The sequence below is a fragment of the Mustela lutreola genome, chromosome 11 (assembly GCF_030435805.1).
Source record: "Mustela lutreola isolate mMusLut2 chromosome 11, mMusLut2.pri, whole genome shotgun sequence".
Taxonomy (NCBI): Eukaryota; Metazoa; Chordata; class Mammalia; order Carnivora; family Mustelidae; genus Mustela; species Mustela lutreola.
In genome coordinates this window covers 49,900,281-49,923,255 of record NC_081300.1, presented here as the reverse complement: position 1 = coordinate 49,923,255, position 22,975 = coordinate 49,900,281, and the positions used below count along the sequence as shown (strand labels likewise).

Below are 22,975 nucleotides of genomic sequence, written 5' to 3'. Positions count from 1 at the left end.
AGGACCCTGGGATCATGACCTGAGCCGAAGGCAGAGGCTTTAACCCACTGAGCCACCCAGGCATCCCTCTAGCTTGCTTTTTATTTCCTCTTCTTGCCTAATTGCCCTGGCTGGGATTTCCAATATTGAATAAAGTGGTCAGCGAGGAGATCCTTGTCTTATTCCCAATCTTTGAGGAAAAGCTTACAGAGTTTTAGCATTGAGTATAACATTAGCTGTGGCCATATCATATGTGGCCTTTATTATACTGAGGTACATTCCCTCTATACTTATTGTTGAGAGGCGCTTTTTTGTTGAATTTTTTTTAAATCCTTTTCTGTATCTAGTAAGATGATCATAGGATTTTTATCCTTCATTTTATCATTTGGTGTGTCACAGTGATTGATTTTTGTGGATGTTAACCGTCATTCATCCTGGAATACATATTACTTAATGACTTAATCGTGGTGTATGATCCTTTTGATATATTGTTGAATTCAATTATGCTAATATTTTATTGAAGATTTTTATATTTATGTTCACTAGGGATATTGATATGTAATTTTCCTTCTTTTCTTTTCTTTTTTGGGGTGTGTGTGTGTGTGTGTGTGTGCATGTGCACATGCCCTCCTTTTCTGGTTTTGGTATTAGGATAATCCTGGCCTTCTAAAATAAGTTTGGAAGTGTTCTCTTCTCTATTTTTTGGAAGAGTTGAAGAAGGCTTGGTATTAATTCATCTTCAGATGTTTGGTAGAATTCAGTAATGATGTCTGCTTCTGGGTTTTGTTTGTTGGGAGGTTTTTGATTATTGACTCAATTTCCTTACTGGTAATCAGTCTGTTCAAATTTTCTGTTTCTTCATGATTCTGTCTTAGTAAGTTCTATGTAAGTTCTATGTTTCTAGGAATTTAGTCATTTCTTCTAGGTTGTAATTTGTTCGTGTATAGTCATCCATAGTAGTCTCTTACAATCCTCGTATTACTGTGGTAGGAGTTGTAATGTCTTCTTCATTTCTGTTTTCACATATTTTAGTCCTCTCTCTTTTTTTTCTTGGTGAGTCTAACTAAAGGTTTGTCAATTATATATTTTCAAAGAACCAGCTCTTAGTTTCATTGATGTATTCTATTATCTTTTAAGTCCCCATTTTATTTATTTCTGCTCTGATCTTTATTTCCTTTATTATACCAACTTTGTACTTTGTTTTTCTTTATCTAGCTCCTTGAGATATGAAATTAGGTTGTTTATTTGAGATTTTACTTGTTTTTGAGGTAGCATTCATTACTATGAATGCCCTTCTTAGAACTGCTTTTACTGTATCTCATACAGTTTGGTATGTTGCATTTCCATTTTTATTTGTCTCAAGGTATTTTTTTTTAATTTTGTCTTCAATGCATTGGTTGTTCAGTAGCATATTGTTTGTGAATTATTTGTGAATTTTCCAGTTTTCTTGTAGTTAATTTCTAATTTCATGCTCCTGTGGTTAGAAAAGGTGCTTGACATTATTTCAGTTCTTCTTAAATTCACTAACACTTGTTTCATGATCTATCTGAAGATAATGATATGATATGATCTATCATATAATAGATATGATAGATCTATCCTGCTAGATAGATAGATAGAGAAGATATGATCTATCCTGGTGGGTGTTCCATGTGCACTTGAGAAGAGTGTGTTTTCTGTTGCTTTCAGAGGGAATGTTCTATGTCTATCTGTTAGGTCCATCTGGTCTAACATGTTGTTAAGACCGATATTTCCTTATTTTCTATCTAGTAGACCTGTTCACCTCCTGACTTCTGAAGGACCCAATCTAAAAGTAGTCACTTTTGAGTCTCTGATATTTTTTGAGTACTATTTGATATTTTCATGTTACTTTGTTTATTGTGCATCTCTTACCCACCCCCATACTCTCTCAGAAGCAAGTTCATGGAAAAGGGACCTTGTCTGTTGGTCACCACTGTAACCCTACAATGACTGACCCACTGTTCAACAAATATGTGTCAAATTAATGAACTATTCTAGTTACTGCAGTTCTTCAAACCTGACATGCTTTCCCACACTTCCATGACTTTGCACATGCTGGACCCTCCACCTAGAAAACCCTTTTCCACCATTCTTCTTTTTCTGTAATTCCCCAATTAGTTTACCAGACTTTATCTTGTGCTGTTCAGAATGTAGGGCAAAATGAGTTTTCTAATTTTAATTTCATTATTATGATGATTATTTAAAAACTTTAAGAGACCTACCCTCTAATTAAGGACTTCGGTCTTCTCGATAGAGCTGGTACTTCCCCATGACGTATTCAAGAGAAGTATGTGAACAGTGTTCCAGCTGTGGGACAGCACAGAAGCAGGGAGTGAGAGAGAATGGGAAAAGTTGATACTGAGGAGGCACACCTGGACTTATCATGAGGGCATGAGCATGCATGGGCATGTAGGGCATGGATGAGACTCAACGCTTCATCGTGTGGATAGAAATTTGCAGTTTTCTCCCTGCCCGTAACAGAAGAGATTCCCTACCAGAGAGGAGGCACAGAAGCCACTTTCAATGACTTGTGAAATTCTTAAGTAAAATGTTGAGAGAGCAGTTAGAGACTGTAACTCAAAGGTATTATGATGGTGACTCATTACATCTCTTTTTCAACCTCTGACCTTCTTCACCTTTTTTTTCCTTCTTTTCTTCCACATCAGATAATCTCATTTAAGCCAGTTCTGTTTAATGTTTGAATCACTTGCAGTAACCAGCATGTGATAAGTACTTGCCTGGATGTGCCTGGCTGGTCTTTATTATTCTCAGTTTGCTTTTGCTTTTTGATAAAACAATTCTCAAACTAATTTTTTGTTCAATGCATGTCACATGTCAGTTTGGAAACTTGATCTGTTGGACCTTTGGGTTTTTTAAGGGGAAGAAAACAAAAAAGAAAAGCAACTGGAGAATGTAGAAAGAGTTTTAAAAAGTCATCTCTCCATCCTACAAATATTTCACCCACATCTAATAGCATGATGATAACTCATTTGAGGATGGTGAAAATCAGTAGCCTGACCAGGAACTAGTGCTGTCGATTATCATTTCTTATTTATTTTTCTTCAGTCCAACTTACTTTAAGCCTAACATATTCAACACCAGAGTATTGAGTAGTTGAAGAAAGACAGATGTGAATTACGGTTTAATTAGGTTCATATGTCACTATGACAGACAACTGAATAAACCTCCATGTTACTGCATATTTATCCAGAAAAGCTCTGCTAATCCATTTCTCTAGGCCTCCATTTCTTATCTTCAGATTAAAAAGTCAGACTAGTTGATAATTAAAAGCACTTCTATCTTTAAGGGTCAGTGTTTGCAGGAGAGTTTGGTTTTTGCTTGTTTTGTTTTGCTTTGGCTTGCTTTCTTTACCAGTTTGCAAGTCACCTCTGGAGCATTAAGTTTTTAAATTAAAATTTGTTTTGAAATCATTGTGAGTTCTTATGCAGTTGTAAGAAATAATACAGAATAATCCTGTATATTCTTTACCCAGTTTCCCCCAGTTGTAACATCTTGCAAGAACTGTAGGACAATATCACAACCAGAATATTGGCATTAGTAGAGTCAAGAAACAGAAAATGTCCATTGTCACAAGGTTCCCATATGTTTCCCTTATATAGATAGCTTTAATAATTTACCTCTGTTCCATCTTCTCTTAGCCCCAGGCAACCACTAATCAGTTGTCCATTTCTGTAGTTTTGTCATTTCAAGAAATGTGTAAATAGAATTATGCAATATAAACCTTTCATGGTTGGCTCTACCCCTAGTCCCCAACTAAGTATAATTCTCTATAGCCTCATTAAGATTATTGCATGTATCAATACTTCGTCCCTTTTTATTGGTGAGTAGTATTCCATGGGCTAGTCATTCATTCGTTGAAGGATATCTGGGTTTCCAGTTTGGATTATGAATAAAACTTCTATAAACATTTATTTACTGATCTGTATGAACATATTTTTCTGGGATAAATCCCTAGGATCCTATAGTATTTGCATATGTAGTTAAGAAACTATCAAAGTTTTTTTTCAGAGTAGCTGCATTGTTTTATGTTCCTCATTTACATTCCACATCCTCACCACCATTTGGTAGTATCACTGTTTTTTATTTTAGCTATTCTGATGGGTGTGTAGTGGTATATCATTGTGGCTTTAATTTACATTACTCTAATGGCTGATGATGTTGGATATCTTTTCATGTGCTTACTTACCATCTATCTATCTTTTTGGCAAAATGTCTCTTTGTGTCTTCTGCCTGTATTCCAATTGAATTATTTGCTTTTTAGTTTGAGTTTTTGAAAGTTCATTACATAGTCTGTACTAATTCTTTGAAAGTATGGTTTGCATATGTTTTCTCCCTCTCTGTAGCTTGTCTTTTTACTTGCCTAGCTGGAGATCCTAAAGATATTCTTCTATTTTTTTTGTCTGTAAGTTTTTTGTTTATATTTAAGTCTGTGATGCATTTCAGTTTTATATAAGATATGAGAATTGCCTATTGTTGTCCAGTAACTCCAGCACCATTTGTTGAAAATGCTATCTTTCCTCTGTTGAATGGCTTTTGTACCTTTACCAAAAATCAGTTGGTCATGTTTATGGGAGTCTGTTTCTGGGTTCTCTATTCTTTTTTTTTTTTTTTTTTAGGTTCTCTGTTCTTAATTGCTATACACTACAGTCTTTATTACTGTAGGTTTTTTTTTTCTTAAGATTTTATTTATTTATTTGACAAAGAAAGAGAGATCACATGCAGGCAGAGAGAGAGGGGGAAGCAGGTTCCCTGCTGAGCAGACAGTGTGATGAGGGGCTCTATCCCAGGACCCTGAGATCATGACCTGAGCCAAAGCAGAGGCTTAACCCACTGAGCCACCCAGGCACCCTTCAAAAGTGTTTTAGCTATTTCAATTCTACTCCCTTTTGGGAGTTTTTCAATTATGAATTCATTTTTCTTAATACATACAGGCCTATTAAATTATTTCATGTTGGGTGAGTCGTTTTAGTTTGTGGAGGTTTTTGAGGAATTTGTTCATTTCATAGAAGTTGTCAAATGGTATTCATGTAGTAATATTCCTTTACTATCTTTTTGGTGTCTATAGGGTTTATAATGATGTCCTTTTTTCCCTCCTGATTTTCTGATAATGGTACTTTACATACTTTTTCCTTTGTCAGGCCTACAAAGGATTTGTCAATTTTATTATCTTTGCAAAGAACCAGTTCTTTGATTTCCTGTTTTCTCTACTGTTTTTGCATTTTAATTTTCATTGGTTTCTGCTCTTATCTTTATTATTTCCTTCCATCTGCATTCTTTGGGTTTATTTTGTTTCTTTTTGGTTCTTGAGCAGGGAGATTATTGATTTGAGACTTCTCTTATAATGTATGCATTTAGTGCTATATATTTCCCCTCTCAGCACTGATTTAGCTGTGCCCCACAAATGTTGATATGTTGTATTTTCATTTTCATCAGTTCAGTGCATTTATTTCCTTGAGATTTCCTTTTTATAAACATATATTTTTTATATACATATATTTTTATCCCCAGGTCTGTGAATCACCAGGTTTACACACTTCACAGCACTCACCAAATCACATACCCTCCCCAATGTCCATAATCCCACCCCCTTCTCCCCAACCCCCTCCCCCCGGCAACCCTCAGAACAAGATGGGATTGGGAGGGAGACAAACCATAAGTGACTCTTAATCTCACAAAACAAACTGAGATTTCCTTTTTGACCCATGGATTCATTATCAGGTTGTTATTTAGTGTCAAGTGTTTGGAAAGTTTACTGTTATCTTTTTGTTACTGATTTCTAGTTTGAGTCCATGGTGATTAGAGAACATACTTGGTATGATTTCAACTCTTTTAAATTGATGATGCTGTTTCATAAAAGCTCAGGGTTTGGTTTGTCTTGGTATATATGCTGTGTGCAGTTGTAAAGAATGCGTATCCTAGTGCACCTGGGTGGCTCAGTGGGTTAAAGCCTCTGCCTTCGGCTCAGGTCATGATCCCAGGGTCCTGGGATCTAGCCCTGCATTGGTGTCTCTACTCAATGGGGAGCCTGCTAACTCCTGTCTCTCTGTCTGCCTGCCTCTCCACCTACTTGTGATCTCTGTCTGTCAGATAAATAAAATCTTAAAAAGAAAAAAAAAGAATGCGTATCCTACAGTTGTTGGATGGAGTGTTCTATAAATTATAATTAGATCCTGTTCGTTTTTGATGGCATTGAGTTCTTCTATGTCCTCCTGATTTGCTGTTGAAAATCAATTTCAACCAATTTTTGAAAGAATGGTGTTGAATTCCTTAACTGTAATTCTAAAGTTGTTTATTTCTCCTTTCAATTTTTAAAAAAGATTTTATTATTTATTTGACACAGACACAATGAGAGTTGAAACACAAGCAGAGGGAGTGGGAGAGGGAGAAGCAGGCTTCTGGCCGAGCAGGGAGTCCTATGTGGGGCTAGATCCCAGGACCCTGGGACCATGACCTGAGCCAAAGACAGATGCTTAGTGACTGAACCACCCAAGCACCTCTCTCCTTTCAATTTTATCAGTTTTTGCTTCACCTATTCTGCAGTTCTGGTGTTTTGTGCACATAAATTTAGGATTCCTGTGTCGTCTTGGAGTGGCCTTGTTATTTTATAGTGTCCCTCTCTGTCTCTGGTCATTTTCTTGTAAGTCTAATTTATCTGATATTGATATAACCACTCCTGCTTTCCTTTGATTAATGTTTGCCTGCTATATCTTCTCTCATCCTCATAATTTCAACCTTCCTGTATTGCTGTTTTGAAATAAGTTTATTGTAGACAATGTATACATACTTGAGTCACATTTTTAAATCTGTTCTGCTCTTCTCTGTCTTTTAATTGGTTAATTTAGACTGTTTTCACTTAAAGTATTTATTAATATCATTATCATATCATTAATATGTTAGGGCTTTCGGTCATTGATCTCTCTGGGGTTTTTTGTTTTGTTTTGTTTTGTTTTAAGATTTTTTATTATTTATTTATTTAGCAGAGATCACAAGTAGGCAGAGAGAGAGAGGAGGAGGCAGGCTCCCCTCCAAGCAGAGAGTCTGATGCGGGGCTTGATCCCAGGATCCTGGGATTATGACCTGAGCCAGAGGCTTTAACCCACTGAGCCACCCAGGCGCCCCTATCTCTGTTTTTTACATCTCTGTTTTTTTGTGGGTTTTTTTGTTGTTGTTTTGTTCTGTTTTGGTTTTTTTGCCTTCCTGTGGGTAGCTGAACATTTTTTAGAATTCCATTTTGATTTATCCATAGTGTTTTGGAGTGTATCTCTTTGGATAGCTTTCTCCTAGAGGCTGCTCTAGATATTACATTATGTATCTACATAGCTTATCAGAGCCTACTGCTGTTTCCTTCTTACCTAGTCAGCTGAGGTATAGCAACCTTACTTCCCTTTACCTCCCTCCATTTATAATACACTTGTCTTAAATAGTTTATCCACACACATTTGGAACCAAATCAAACAGTTTTGTTAATTTTGCTTCCCCATCAAACATATTTTAGAAAACTCCAAAGGAGAAGTCTGTTGAATTTATCCCTATTGTTGTGTACTGTCTCCTTTCTTGACATTCCACAACATCTTCTCTTCTGTTTCGAGAACTTTCTTTAGCTATCCTTTGAGAGTAGGTCTGCTAACCACAACTTTTCTTGGTTTTCCTTCCTCTGAGAATGTCTTCATTTCTCCCTTCCTTCCTGGAGTATGTTTTTGTGAGGTACAGGATTGTGCTTTCACTGTTGTTTTCTTTCAGCACTTGAAAAATCTCGTTCCCACTGCCATATTCTCTGAAGAGAAAGCCACTGTTTGAATTGCTTTCACCCTGTAGGTAACACGTTGTTTTTTTCTTCCTGCTTTCAAAATATTTTCTTTGCTTTTTGTTTTTAGAAGTTTAATGATGATGTGTGTTGGCATGGATTTCTTTGGCGTTCTCCTGTGTGGGATTCTTCTAAACTTGTAGGTTTATGTCTCTTGCCAAATTTGAGAAGTTTCCACAGCCATTATTTCTTCAAATACTTTTCCAGCTCCTCCCTCTTCCGCTTTTCATTCTAGGACTCTGATGACATGAATGTTAGATTTCCTAACAGGTTCCTGAGATTCTGTTAATTTTCTTTTTAGTCTATTTTCTCTATATTAAGATTGGGTAATTTTTACTCTCGTGTCTTCCATTTCCTTATTTCTTTCCTCTGTTCCCTCCATTCTGCTGTGGAGCCCCTCCATTGAGCTTTGTATTTTAGTTATATATATATATATATACATACATACATACACATACACATACATACATACACACACACATACACACACACGCGTATATTATATATATGTATATTTTATATATTATATATTATGTGTAAATGTGTTGTTGAAGTTTCCATTTCATTCTTTAGATAATCTGCTTTTTCACTAAAACTTTGTATTTCTTTTCTAAGTTTTTAACTTTTTTCATGTTTCAAATGTATTTGTAATTGTTCATAGAGGCAGTTATCATGGCTGTTTTAAAATCTTTGCTCAGCAATCCTAAAATCTCTTGTCATCTCAGTACTGGCATCTACAGTTGTCATTTTTTACTGAATTTGGGATTTTTCTATTTGTTGGTATGACAAGTGATTTTACTTGAACCTGGGATATTTTCATATTAGTTTATGAGACTCTGGATCTTATGGAAATCCTGTGTTTTAAGCTTTCTTGGGGCTTTGGCAGGGGAAGGGGTGGACATTGCCTTATTGCCATTTCAGTGGAGGCAGATCTGCAGGTCCTCCATTGAATCTCTGTTGATTGACACGTGAGGGGTGTCATTATCGCTCATTATTATCATTGCTCATTGTTAAGCATTAGTGCTAAGCAGGGGTGGATGTTCCCCTTTGACACATGCAGGCACGGCAGCCTCATTATCAGTAGGACATAATGAAAGTCCGGACTCTCAACTGGGCATTCTCTGAGACGACCCTAGTGGAGATATTTGGACACCCTAGTACAGCCTCACAGATGTGGAAGTCTAAGCTCCCCACCTGGGTTTTGCTGGCAGAGGTGGAAGCTTGGCCACAGTTTTTTGTGTGTGGTGTTTGGCTGGAGTACAGTGTTTATTGATTTAAAAGTTTACTACCTTGTGAATCTGTCCCTTTCCTTGAGAAAGCAGGTTTCCTGGGGTGTTTGACATCCAAAGAGTTAAGTACAACTCACCACTGTGGTGTTCCATGTATCCTGAGATCTTCTAACTAGTCTGCCTTCTTCTCTTCCCCTTTCAGAGCCTTATATTTATTTAATATCTGATGTGTAGGGCTTTAGACTTACTTAGTGGGAGAAATGGGAGGAAATGCGTCCACTTCGTCTTCCTGGAAGTTGGAAGTTCTGGAGCTCTCATTTTTAGTCAGCTTGGTTTTCGAGCTCAATATTGTATGAGTGTGCAGCACCACCTCACAAACCAGAAGGACCCTGACCCACCTGTGGAAAACATTTCTTTCTTGGATTTATGTGAAAGGAAAAGTGTCTACCTCATGGTTGTCACTTTATGCATAATTTCACTTAATCCTTAAAATAATAGCACAGGGAGGGTGTTATTAAGCCTGATTTGCAGATTGAGAACTGAAGTTTGGAGAAATTAAGTAACTTGTTCCAGATCACACAGTTTAGTAGTTGGCAGAGCCAGGGTGTAAAGCCAGTTTTGCTCACGTTTTTGTCCCACCACATGCCTCACTCAGCTTTTTAGCTTAACCAGGACAGAAATGACCTTACTGCTTCTTTTGCATGTCCATACCTAGTAAATCCCATGCAATTTGACCTCAGTTCTCAGTTAGGTAAAACATATTCATATAGGTGTGGTTTTCATGTATAAATGTAGAGGGGAGTCCTATTCCTACAGTAGGAAATTAATAAATACCTATAGGATCAAATTAGAGATCCCACCATGTTAATGTGTTCTAGAATTACCATATAAGTTGTGCCCACAATACAGTAGACTAATTCTTTAAGTAAATAAATACATACAAAATCCTAAGTAAAAAAAACTCATTGCTACTGTTTGTAGGAATACTTGCATTCTGGGGAAAGGAGACATTTCTTTTTCTTTTTCTTTTCTTTTTTTTTTTTTTTGTAAGATTTTATTTTTAAGTAATCTCTATACCCAATGTGAGTTTCAAACAACCCCAAGACCAAGAGTCGCATGCTCTACTGACCGAGTGAGTCAGGCACCCTGAAAGGAGACATTTCTTTAAGAACTTAAAACATTTGTCTGTTGACAGAATATCCAAATAATGTTCTTTTGGTTTTGAAAAATCATTGACTCCATTTAAGCTTAAAAAACTGGTAATAACTGTTGAACACAATCATTTCTGAGTTAGGCATTTCAAACTCTATTTTAATGTGAGATAAATTGTGGCAGCTCTGTACAGATTACAGAGTTTAGACCCATTTTCTGTCCCTGAAATTTTATTTAAATCATCTTAATCTTTTTCTTCCCTTTTACTTTCCCCCTTTTTCTTTTCCCCCAATACTTGGCAATACTTGAATTCCTTGGAGAGTTTCAGCTTTGAGACAGCTATGAATAATTCAGGTTTAATCCCGCATTCATTCTTTTTCAAGTTCAAAATCTGACATCTTTTTTTCTGTTTATAAACCACAGGAGTTTGGTACAAGATAGTGATTGAAAAGAAAGATGGCTAAAGGAGATGTAGTATGTGATGTATTATTTATTTATTGAAAACACAGATGGGATTACATGTATGATAGTCACATTTTTGGTTCTCAAGTTTTAATAATACTTGATCCCTGCTGAGTTTAGAGGAAGAGAATGACCTTTGCTGGTATCCTCTCAGGGCCAGGCATTGTGCTGACCTTCTAAGAGTATCATCTCAGCCATCATTATCCCTAGTTTACCAGTTAGGAAATTGGGGGGAAAGGTAGTTTGCAAGAGGTTAAATAGCTGTGTGGTAGAACTAGAAATGAACCTAAGTCTTTCAGACCCTGAAGCCCATACTCTTTCCAGGACACTTTTCCCACACCATGCTAAAAAAGTCCTCTTGGGGTACCTGAGTGGCTCAGTGGGTTAAAGCCTCTGCCTTTGGCTCAGGTCATGATCCCAGGGTCCTGGGATTGAGCCCTGCATGGGGCTCTCCAGTCAGCAGCGAGCCTGCTTCCTCCTCACTTTCTGCCTGCTTCTCTGCCTACTTGTGATCTCTGTCTGTCAAATAAATAAATAAAATCTTTGAAAAAAATCCTCTTAAGCTGAAAGCCAAAGAAATGATTTAACCTCTTGCATACTCCCTACTGAAAATTCATCTCCTAGGCTAGCACCAGCAATTGGATTCCATCTGTTCATCATTTGTCCAGCCACTTATTGTTTTCCTTCCTTTTAGTCCAGAGCTTTGAGATTCTGACTACACATCAGATCACTGGGGAGTTTTTTTAAAAATTATGTCAGATTCCACCCAACAGAGATTCTGATTATTGGCCTGGTATGACGCCCAGGCAGCTATTTTTAAAGTCCCCAAGTGTCTCTGATGTGAAGCCAGGATTGACACCTTGCAGTCTCATGGCTTCTATAATCTCTAACATTACTCCCTGTGATGGTTAATTTTGTGTATCTACTTGCCTGGGCCATGGGGTACCCAGACATTTGGTCAAATATTTATTCCAGGTGTATTTATGAGGGTGTTTCTGGATGAGATTAACATTTAAATCAGTGACCTGAGTAAAGCAGATTGCCCTCCTGGATATGGGTGGCCATCTACAATTAGTATAGACCTGAATAGAACAAAAAGACTGAGGCTGACTCTCTTGAGAGTAAATGGGTCCTGCTGTCTGACTTCCTTGAACTGGAACCTTGGTCTCTTCCTGACTTTGGACTGAACTGAAATACTGGTATTTCTTGGGTCTCAACTGGCTTGTAGTCTAGCTTACACCATTAGCTCCTGGGTCTATAGCTTGCCAACTGCAAATCTTGGGATTTCTCAACCTCCATAATTGCACAAGCCAATTCCTTATAATAAATTTTTTTCTATACGTATGTACATCTTCTTGGTTCTGTTTCTCTGGAGAACCATAGCTAATGCACTAACTTTTTAAAAAATATATTTTATCTATTTATTTGAGAGAGAGACAGAGAGCGAGCAAGAATGAGCAGAGGGGAGGGACAGAAGGAGAAGCAGACTCCTCATGGACCAGGGAGTCCAACACAGCGCTTGATCCCAGGACCCTGAGATCATGACATGAGCAGAAGTCAGATGCTTCACCGACTGAGCCACTTACTTTTTAACTAAGACTTCCCCACACCTTTTCATTCTCTGAGGTTTGTCATACTTTATGTCCCTTGAGGCATCACAAGGAAAACTTTTTTTTTTTTTAAAGATTTATCTATGTAGGGACACCTGGGTGGCTCAGTTGGCTAATCCACTGCCTTTGGCTCAGGTCATGATCCCAGAGTCCTGGGATGGGGTCCCACATGGGGCTCCTTGCTCGGCCAGGAGCCTGCTTCTCCCTCTCCCTGCTCTGCCTGCCTCTCCCCTTGCATGTGCTCGCTCTCGCTCGCTCTCTCTCTGACAAATAAAAAAAAAAATTTTTAATATATTTATTTATGTTATTTATGTATTATATATAGAGAGAGTGGGGGAGGGGTGGAGGGAGAGGGAGAGAAAGAAACCTCAAGCAGACTCCCCACTGAGTGTGAAGCCCAACATGGGGCTCCATCCCAGAACCATGAGATCATGACCTCAGCCGAAATCAAGAGTTGGACACAACCAGTTGAGCCACCCAGGCTTCCCAGGAAGCTCTTTTAAAATGGGGTTGGGATGAACATTTCTTGAAGGTTCCACCTCAATACTGATGCAGAGGCTGCAGGTCAGCCTCACTTTCCTGCCCCTGTGCTTCTCTCAACCAGCTTGGTCTAATTCTTGGCCTTTGTACTTGTGCCTGTTCAGAGAAGCAGCTGTGAAATCAAAGAACAAAATACCTCTCTGTCAAAATGTAGCCTACCTAAAGTGGTATCATCACAGGAGGAGCTACCTGAGGGGTAAAGGCACCTTAATATTGCATGTCCACTGTTAACTCACATGGTCTAGTTGTCTCTCCTGGTGGTCTGGAGTCATTCTGCTCAGGGTATTGACCAGATGGCCAAAGCTGAAATTGGCATCTAGAGAGCCCAGCACTGAGTGGGGAGGTGACCACCCAAAGACACAAGGGAAATATGAACCAAGGAGGGGTACAGACCAGTGCCACTGAGTGCCAAGCTGGTGTCACATGCAAGACAAGGAGCAAGCAGGGCGCCAGAGAGGGAGGCAAAGACAAAGGTCAAAAACCTAGAAGATGTAGCCAGAGGAGAATAGGATGGTGTGGGGTAAGAGAACAATGGGAAGGTGAACCAGAAGTTCCCATTGTTGCATATCAGTGATTCATTTGTATTGGCCAACAGTCATATGACCATGAATGGATCATCCTGGTTGAAAGTCCTGTGTTGGAATGGCTAATTTTTCATTCAATTTTTTTCGGCCACATCCCTAGTCCTACTTTAAATTAAGTTGTGGCGCCATCCTGTCCTTTGGATATTTTGTTTTATTCAGTAACACAAGTTCATGACTTAGTCAAAAAAGCCTTAGTTTACAACACCATAAACCAGTTCCCCATAAATTTCTATCACACTGATAATATCTTTAAACATATGAAAGGCATTTTGGGATCCCGTATTGTTAGAGTAAATTTCAGTTTATTTTAGTGCCTTGTAAATAGCTCACAGAGGAATGATCTTGTATTATCATTTGCTTTTTTTTTGCTATATTTTCCCAAGCTTTGAAAAATAATCACTAATAAACAAAGCCACAGAAATCATTCCCGTTCAGCGAAATAAACAGATTTCGTGGGATTAGAAGTCACCTAAATTCATCTAGGGGTGCATTCATGACTGTATTGTATTAGCACATCAGTGCTGCCATGTGTGCAGATAAAAGCATCAGTTTTCATTTCACGCTTAATTTTCAGATGATTTTGCTATTATTATTTTACCTAAAGTAAATTAAAAACCAACTAGGAAAACATTTGGGAGAAAAAAGGAAGATACTCTGGGTTGGATCTTAAGGTTCTTCCAATTCCATAGCAGGAAAGGGAAACCTATTCCAACCCCCCCCCTTTTTTTTAGTATCATAGGTTTGTGAGAACAAAATGTAACCATCAATTTTCCACGTTTGCTTGGCTTCAGAGGAATCAGAAGGCTGTCCAGGGATCTGGCAAACTTGGCCCTGGACAGAGTCTAGACATTATAGATTTAAAAGGATAATTTGTCTTTTATTTTTACCCAAACTGCATAATTTTTTCAGCTCTTCACTTTGGTTAGCTAATGGAAATACAACTTTTTAATTTCTTTGTCTCCATTTATCTTTTGGATTGAAATTTCCAAGAGAAATTAGATTCATGGTTTTCATTCAAAGCTGTCATTTTAGGACAGTTGAACAGCAAAGAGTCACTGAAGGTAAATAATAATAATAATAATAATAATCTTTGCTTAACACTCTCTTCTTTTGTGTATTTTTATAAGTGTGTAGTTGTGGTATTAGCACACCCAGGGCTATCTGTCTGCTGTATATTGGAAAGTTTGGCAAATGGTTGCTCCTAATCTGGATTTTCCCCACTCTGGGCATCAGAATCTTGTCTTTACAAGCATTTGTGTCCACCCAAGATGTATCTCTATAACAACCTCTGAAGTGTTATTACTGTTGTTGTTTAACCCAGGGTCTGTATGAAGACAACAAAGGAATTTCTTGGGAGTGATTAAAAACACACCCTTTGATAAGTAAAGACTTTATTTAACTTGTTGTGTACACACCACAAACCATAATGGTGGAATGGAATGAAGTGAGTTTTGCTATCAAAACTCTGCCAGTTCTGTCTCACTGAGAATTTCGTCACCTTTAACCAATGGTGCTTTGGTCCCATTTGAATCCATTCTGTCCTGACTTCATCCCAGTTGGTCTGGTTTACACTTCTTACTTCACGGTCTTTCATGAGCTGGTTACACAAAGCTGTTAGTCTTTGTTTCTTAGAGTCTAGTTCTTAAGAACCAAGTATCTAAAAGTCCTCTCAGCATTAACATTCTGAATGTTAAGGCTACAGAGGGGAAATTGAAAAGCCCTTTTGGAGGGCAGAGTAACTTAACCCCTTTTTAAATATATTTTTAAATTTAAATTCAATTAATTAACATAAACTATATTATTGGTTTTCAGAGGTAGAGGTCAGTGATTCATCAGTCTTATATAACACCCAGTGCTCATTACATCATGTGCCCTCCTTAATGTCCATCCAGTTACCCAGTTACCCTATTCTCCCTCCCCTCTCTCCTCCAGCAACTCTCAGTTTGTTTGCTAAGATTAAGAGTCTCTTATGATTTGTCTCCCTTTCTGATTTGTCTTGTTTTATTTTTTCCTCTTTTCCCCTATGATTCTCTGTTTTGTTTCTTAAATTCCACATATGAGTGAGATCATACGATAATTGTCTTTCTCTGATTAACTTATTTCCCTTAGCATAATACCCTCTAGTTCCATCTACTTTGTTGCAAATGGCAAGATTTAATTTCTTTTGATGGCTGAGTAGTATTCCATTGTGTATATGTACATACATATGTATATATACACATACACCACATCTTCTTTATCCATTCATCTGTTGATGGACATCTAGGTTCTTGCCATAATTTGGCTATTGTGGACATTGCTCCATCCCAGGACCCTGGGGTCATAACCTGAGCTGAAGGCAGCTACTTAACAGCTGAGCCACCCAGGCACCCCAATCCCAATCTTTTGGTACTAGTTGAGATCTGATTTGTGACTCAGTATGTGGTCTATTTTGGAGAATGTTCCAAGTGTACTGGAAAAGAATGTGTATTCTGTTGCTTTAGGGTAGAATGCTCTGAATATATCTATGAAGTTCATAGATATATGTCATTCAAAGCCCTTATTTCCTTGTTGATCTTCGGCTTAGATGATCTGTCAGTTGTGCTGAGGGGGGTGTTAAAGTCCCCTACAGTTATTATATTAGTATCAATGTGTTTCTTTAATTTTGTTATTAATCGGTTTACATAATTGGCTGCTCACGTGTTAGGGGCATAAATATTCACAGTTGTTAGATCTTCTTGTTGGAGAGACCTTTTTTTTTTTTTTTTAAAGATTGAATTTATTTATTTGACAAAGATCACAAGCAGGCAGAGAGGCAGGCAGAGAGAGAGGAGGAAGCAGGCTTCCTGGTGAGCAGAGAGCCTGACTCAGGGCTCGATCCCAGGACCCTGGGATCATGACCTGAGCTGAAGGCAGAGGCTTTAGCCTACTGAGCTACCCAGACACCTCTGGATAGACACTTTAAGTATGATATCATGTCCTTCCTCATCTCTTATTACAGTCTTTGGTTTAAAATCTAATTTGTCTTATATAAGGATTGTCACCGAGCTTTCTTTTGATGTCCATTAGCATGATAAATGGTTTTCCACCCCCTCATTTTAGGTCTGGAGGTGTCTTTGGGTCTAAAATGAGTCTCTTGCAGACAGTATATCAACGGGTCTCACATTTTTATCCAATCTGATAACCTGTGTGTTTTGATTGGGGCATTTATCCTGTTTGCACTTGGAGTAACTATTGAAAGATATGAATTTAGTGCCATTGTATCACCTGTAAAGTCACTGTTTCTGTATATTGTCTCCATTCCTTTTTGTGTTACTTTTTGGCTTTCTTTTTGCTTTAAGGATCCCCTTTAATATTTCTTGCAGGGCTGGTTTAGTGATCATAAATTCTTTTAGTTTCTGTTTGTCCTAGAAGCTTTTAATCTCTCCTTCTATTTTGAATGATATCCCTGATGGATAAAGTATTCTTGGCTACAAATTTTTCTCTTTTAGTAACCTGAATATATCATGCCAGTACTTTGTGGCCTACCAGATCTCTGTGGATAAGTCTTCTGCCAGTCTGACGTTTCTACTCTTGTAGGTTACAGACCCCTTGTCTCAAGCTGCTTTCAGGATTTTCTCTTTGTCTCTGAGATTTGCAAGTTTCGCTATTACATGTTGGAGGTATTAACCTATTTTTATTGATTTCAGGTGCCTCCTGGACTTGAATGCCTGTTTCCTTCCCCAGATTAGGGAAGTTCTCCACTATAATTTGCTTCAGTATACCTTCTGCCCCTTTCTCTCTTTCTTCTTCTTCTGGAATCCCAATTATTCTAACATTGTTTCATCTTATGGTATCACTTATCTCTCGAATTCTCCCCTCCCAATCCAGTAGTGTTTATCTCTCTTTTTCTCATCTTCTTTATTCTCCATTATTTGGTCTTCTATATCACTAATTCTCTCTTCTGCCTCATTTATCCTAGCTGTTAGAGCCTCTGTTTTTTTTATTGCATCTCATTAATAGCTTTTTAATTTCAACTTGATTAGATTTTAGGTCTTTTATTTCTCCAGAAAGGGATTCTCTACTGTCTTCTATGCTTTTTCCAAGCCCAGCTAGTATCTTTATAATCATTATTCTGAACTCCAGTTCTGACATCTTACAAATATCCGTGTCTATTAGGTCCTTGGCAGTTGGTGCTCCCTCTTGTCTTTTCTTTAGGTGAGTTTTTCTGTCTTGTCCTTCTGTTCTTATAGAAAGTGGTTGCTTTTCTATTTGTAAAGTTGCAGCTATTATTTTTTAGATCTCTGGTTGAGTTTGCAGGTCATCAGAATGATTTTATAGCTAGCTACCTGAATTCCTGGAACCAGATGAAATCAAGGTCTCCTACTCCTCTGCCATCTCGGACTCAGCTCAGAATAACTTAACCCTTAAAGAAGCAAATACGGAAGGCTCATTGTTAGAAGCACCAGCACTAGAAAACACTTTAGACCCCCCCCCCCCGCAGTTGGTAACTCAGGCCATGGCTGTTTAAACACTTTTTCCTCCTTTTTGTGTACACACCTGACCCACGAAGAGACTTCCACATACACAAACCCAAAAGGAGCAGAGTTTCACTGCTGCCCATGGTGGGGAATGAGGGGTGTGAATGAAATTGTATCAGCCATGGAGAGAGCCCTAATTCAACTACTGCTAAGACCTTTATTATGTGAAGGGGGAACATCTGGATCTTTTAGATCACCACCAGATTCCCAGTTGCAGTAGACAAGACATGGGCATCTTCTTTTCCTCAATTCTGGTTCATCTTTGTGTTATCTGGCCAGGTATCCTAAGTCCCCTCTTCCATACAGTTACATTGCAGCTTTGCTCTGCCATGGTCTGCTAAGATATAATTCTGAGTAGAATGGAATTACAAAATCATACAATGAACTTGAAGGAGTCCTGAAGGTTATTGAGTGCCCAACCTTCACTGTATGAATGAAGAAACCATAAACCATGGTAAAACTACAGTTGGACTCAAGAGTGTATTAATTGTGCTTTCCAGTGGATGGTTCTTCCTGCTGTCTTATGTTGGAGGTCTTTGGCAAAGCCAAGTGTTAACTCCTACAGAAGCCACTCATCCTTTGCAGGCACTCTTGGGTCCTCTGAGTTCCAGGTCATCATGTAGCACCACTAGTTTTTTAGCCTTCCTGTCCCTGAACCCTGAAGAAAGGGGGTTTGAAGCCTGCTATGAAGCCTCATGGAATATGATGTGGCCAGTGCCATGCCACAGGAATTATACTGAAGCAAGTATTTGAGCATATTCCCCTGAGGTGCTTTGTAGAGTATCTCTAAAGGATAAGCCAGCCCAGCTTCATAAGCAACATTGAGATGCCAAGAGGATGCATAGTGAATCTAATCTGGTGCTGGCACTGGCCCTGCCCATGACACCTGGAGACTTTTGGTCCAAGAAGATCATAGAACACTAAGTTCTTGGTGACAATTAGAAAGTATCTTTTCTGTTGATAATAATTGAACTTTCATGGGCAGCTAAGGAGCCAAGGACTGTTCAGCTTTTTGAAAACCTGGTCTGTTTCCCTTGGAATAGATGTTGCATCTCTGTAATGAAGCCAAAGGTAACTGCATTGCTTTGAGTGGCAAAATTACTGGAGATTTTACAGAGGAATTATTTAAAAGGCCAGCTGGTATGAGCTGGTTCCAGATCTGAAGAACTATAATGCAAATAAAAATATTTTATTTCACTCATGAATAACTAATTTCAGATACCTAAATACTAAGAAGGTGGAAGCAAGCCTGGGTGCAGATAGTATCAGAAAAAAGCACATGCAGTTCTTCAGTGAGAATTGCTACTTCATGATCAGGAGACATTAATGTGCAAGACAGTCTACATTCCATTATCTCCTACTTCCAGAGGCTCTAATGAGATTGATGTTCCCATGCAGATAAATTCCAAGGAAATAAAATTCCATTAACTAATACGGTTTTGGTTTCTCTAGGAATAAAGAATGCATCTTAACAAAATAAGGAAGGAAAGTTTATTTTTCAGGAAGCTGAAACCATATGTTCCCAGATGCTGCCTTGCTCCAAAACTCGGGGAAAGAAGGTTAAGGCTACTTCTTTGGGAAAAAAGAAAACAGCAACACTCAAATCATTATTTCTTAAAACAGAACAACAAGCCCTCAAAAATAGTAAATGTTACTAGAACAATAATAAACAATGGCACAGATGCCCATCTTGAGAAATGCGGTCAGTCACGTCTTGCATTGCGCAACCAACAGCCATGTGCTCAGGCATTTCTGTGATGATTGAAGACACATTCCGAGTTATAAACATCCATCACAGATTCAAGTATGCAGCTCAGGATTCCAGAACCACAGTCTGCCAGTTGTTGACCATTAGTGACATACCAAGTATTACTGAGATTGCTGCAAGATCTCTGGGTTTGCACGAAACAGCTGAAATATTACTCAGTATAAGAAAGTACCTGGGGTGAAATAACCCTTCTGGAAGCCTAATAAAGAAGAAAGGAAATGTGCCATTTAAAGCCAAAATTGCTTTCCTGAAGCATGGTCAAATCGTACATGAAACACAATGGCCTTTCCATGCCAGAGGAGTAATAGCTCATTTCCCCTGCACGCCCTGGACTCTCTTTTCCCTTAAGTTTTATTATATGTTTAAGTATACATTATTGGTCATTCCAAGTGCATGAACTTATGACAGATTAAAAGGATCTACTTACTCTAGAAACTGTTGAACACTCAATTGGCATAATTTAGACTCAAAGTCACTCTACTTTTAGAGCACGTCAGTGCTTTGTTATCCAGGACCTAGAGATGATCCAATGGAGAGTTTATCTAGGCCTTTTCCAGCTTCTGCATAAACACTTGCCACTGTCTTTTTGCAGTTTTACTCCTCCTGAGCACTCCCAAGAGCCCTGCGCTGGGGATGCAAATGGAGATGAAAAGGGTTAACTTTTATACAAAGAGAAAGCTGAAAGTTTAGCTAAAACTGTGTCAGGGGACTTTTTGTAGGCTCTGAATAAATACAGCCTCTCCAGTCACTGCCCCCCATATACACCCTTTTAACAAGGGTTGTCTGAGGGTTGAGCCAAGAACTGGGGTCTGTTGTAGGTTGAGCTGGTCCCAAGCAAACTGTGAACCAGATGAAAATTAATTTCCCAAGTGCTCCGCCACAGTCCTCACCACACATCTGTCCCAGCGCTTCCTTCCAGGCACTCAGCATCAGTCCAAATTTCAGACCCCTGCTTAACTAACAACGAGTAATAGCCAAGTCTGGCTCTGCCTCACAGCATCTACATTTTAACCAGGATTACAGCTCAAGCAAACAACCTGCCAGAGAGACTTAGAGAAAGCGTCCAATGAAGGTAGGGGCCGTGTGTGTTCCATTCATGTGTATATCCCCAGGGCCTGACCCTTAGGAGGAATTCAATAAATATTTGCTAAATGAACAAATAAACTAGTGAATGACAGGACATGGATGGCAGAGCATGGCCTGTCATTTGGGAAAGTTTGACAAGAAAGGACTCCAACTAGCAGGAACAGACCATGCAGGGGCACAGACCCGGGAGTGAGAAGTGCTCTCCCCGCCCACTTCCCTGCCACATACCACAGGCCACTGTCGCTGGTGGTCCCCACCCTAGTCATCTGAAATTCAGTCCTGAGACAGGGTGGAAAAAGTCCTCAACCTCAGACTCCTTTGTGCATTCTCTGGGATGACATTTTGGGTTTGGGTCTCTTTTGTGTTGTTTTTTGTTGGTTTATTTGGTTGGTTTTGTTTTTTGTAAATCATGTCTTAGGCTGCTGATAAAGTAGCCTGGTATGCATGGGTGGCCCCCAAATGCTTGGCATTATTTGAACCTGCTCTGTTGTCTTAAATTGATCTTAACAAGATCAGAGGAATTTGGATATGTTTAGGTTAAGGTTTAGATCTGCATACTACAGATAGACCAGCTTTTAGTTCCTTTTTTTCTTCTTGTATTATTTAAGTCCACGGGCACTTAGAATTTGGTATATAAACACTGCCAGGTAGTGCGAAAAGAGACAGCATGTGGAACTTGAGGACCGAGCTGTGAGCTTCTCCACCAGAAAAGCGTGGAGATTCCAGAGATGGCTTCAGTTGGCTTCAATGTCAGTTTTCTTCTCATTCTTCAGCTAATTACTGACCTCATTGAATTTCATTGTGGACACCCCTGAGTCAGATAGTTCAGTGTGGACGCTAACTTATAGTTATGGTTAACTAGCTCCTCTGACTCTTCCACAATTTAAATCTGCTTTTCCCGTCTGTGGAATTTTCCTGCAACTGACCGGGCTAAGTCAGCTGCCGACCCTTTCCCGCAGGTCCTCTTCCCTAGACCAGGCCTGCTGACTGCAGAGAGCTGCTTCTCCCTCCGAGAAAGGCTCATGCCCACAGAGGAGACCTGGGTCAGAAGGGCCAGTTTTCAAGCAATGAAGAAAAGTCTTCAGGGGCGCCTGGGTGGCTCAGTGGGTTAAGCCGCTGCCTTCGGCTCAGGTCATGATCTCAGGGTCCTGGGATCGAGTCCCGCATTGGGCTCTCTGATCAGCGGGGAGCCTGCTTCCCTCTCTCTCTCTCTGCCTACCTCTCCGACTACTTGTGATTTCTCTCTGTCAAATAAATAAATAAAATCTTAAAAAAAAAAAAAAAAGTCTTCACTGGCAACATGGGAGAAATACGCTGATCTTGTGTTTTTACCATAGAAGTGGGTGGAAAGGGGGAATTTGTGGCTCCTTCCTTTCATCTTGTTGGTGGTTGCTTTTCTTGGAAGTAGCAACATTCCTCAAAAACTAGAAATCATGACCCTTGAGACTGAAAATGTATAGAGCAGCTCTGATTTTTCAAACTTAGAATGGGGTGACAAAATCAATTTCCAGAAAGTGTTAGGACTGTAGGCATTATTATTGCTGAGGGAGAGGCAGTGGGGGTTGGTGGAAGGAGAAACAGCATGCCCATCGCCACTGTCTCACAGTTCCCATGCGTTTTGAAAGTGCCCATGGAGAAAAGACGAATGAAGACAGACCCTGCTTTGTTTTTTCAGCCTAGAAAGTTAGGTCATATACCTTACCTGCTTCCCTTAGGAGGCATTTGAAACGTTTGGACACAGAGTATCTATAACTTTCCTTCTCTTGCTAGAAAGTGCTCTGAACCAGAAGTAATGAAGATGAGGAGTCAACTGTGAAACTCTCATGTTTCTGGTGGCCCCAAAACCTTCTGCACTTTTTCCTGGTTGGGTGACATGGTATGAACCCTAAGTGAAAGAGTGAGCCAATCTTTAGACTTCTGTCTTCAAGTACTCAAAATCAAAGTCAGAGAGTACCCCCACGCTTGGTTACTGGTACCTAGTTAAATGGATTTAACAGTTGTATTTCCTAGTCTTAGCCTCCACAAATGGATATGTGGCTTTAAAAAGCTCTTATAAAGGAACCAGGGATTAAAGATAGCACTGTTTAACAGTACATCCCCAAGAAAATCAGACAAAAATGGCACAGGAAACTTTTCCATCATTCTTCCTGAAAATGATTTGCCAATCACATTACAGGGTGACAGTCTTACAGGGTAGAAACAGTGACAGTCTGATGTGTT

At 39.1% G+C, this 22,975-nt stretch overlaps 1 protein-coding gene across 1 annotated transcript in view; it reads left to right on the top strand.

Annotated features, from left to right (window-relative positions):
- COLEC12 (collectin subfamily member 12) overlaps positions 1–22,975 on the top strand; it is a 194,658-nt gene that overhangs the window by 92,118 nt on the left and 79,565 nt on the right. The gene's annotated exons all lie outside the window — the stretch shown is intronic.